Genomic DNA, 565 nt, shown 5'->3' on the forward strand with positions numbered 1-565 from the left:
CCTCAGGGCACAAGGAGCCTGCATCCCCCGTCCCCCCGCAGCGGCCGCGCAGGCGTCCAGGGCGTGTGCTGTGACTGGTGAGAGGGCCCTTCATTCCCCCGCTTTACAAGGAGGAAGCGGTGAGCCAGCTGGTCTCCTGGGACAGCTTGGCTGCTCCTTCCCGAGGCTGCCCTCGCACTGCCCGGCCAGAGAACACACGTACATGTATGCACACGCACATGCCCATACATGTGCACGCACACCCTCCCCCACAAGACAGTCTTATCCATCAGGAAGCGCCCTTTTGCACCACTGCTGCCAGGTTGCTGAGCAGCCCCTGAGCCCCGCTCCCACCTGCCCTGCTGACCCGCTCATCCTCAGCCCCTCCCGTCCCCCTCCTGTCCCCTCTGCGGCATCCGCCTACAACCAGATGAAGCCGAAGGCAGAGGGTGTGCGGGCAGGCGAGCTGGGCCGAGGGTGCCGCCTTACCGGGAGCGTGAAGAGCGACCTGCCTTCCGGAGGGAGCCTGCTTGTCGCAGCCCCGGAGGCAGGAGGCCGCGCAGTGCACGCCTGTCAGTGGCGCAGC

General features: G+C 67.1%; 1 protein-coding gene across 1 annotated transcript in view; it reads right to left on the reverse strand.

Moving 5' to 3' along the window:
* Positions 1-565, reverse strand: part of LOC102258567 (ras-associating and dilute domain-containing protein) — a 31,442-nt gene that overhangs the window by 11,350 nt on the left and 19,527 nt on the right. The gene's annotated exons all lie outside the window — the stretch shown is intronic.

Source organism: Myotis brandtii, unplaced genomic scaffold, assembly GCF_000412655.1.
Source record: "Myotis brandtii unplaced genomic scaffold, ASM41265v1 scaffold579, whole genome shotgun sequence".
NCBI classification, from domain to species: Eukaryota; Metazoa; Chordata; class Mammalia; order Chiroptera; family Vespertilionidae; genus Myotis; species Myotis brandtii.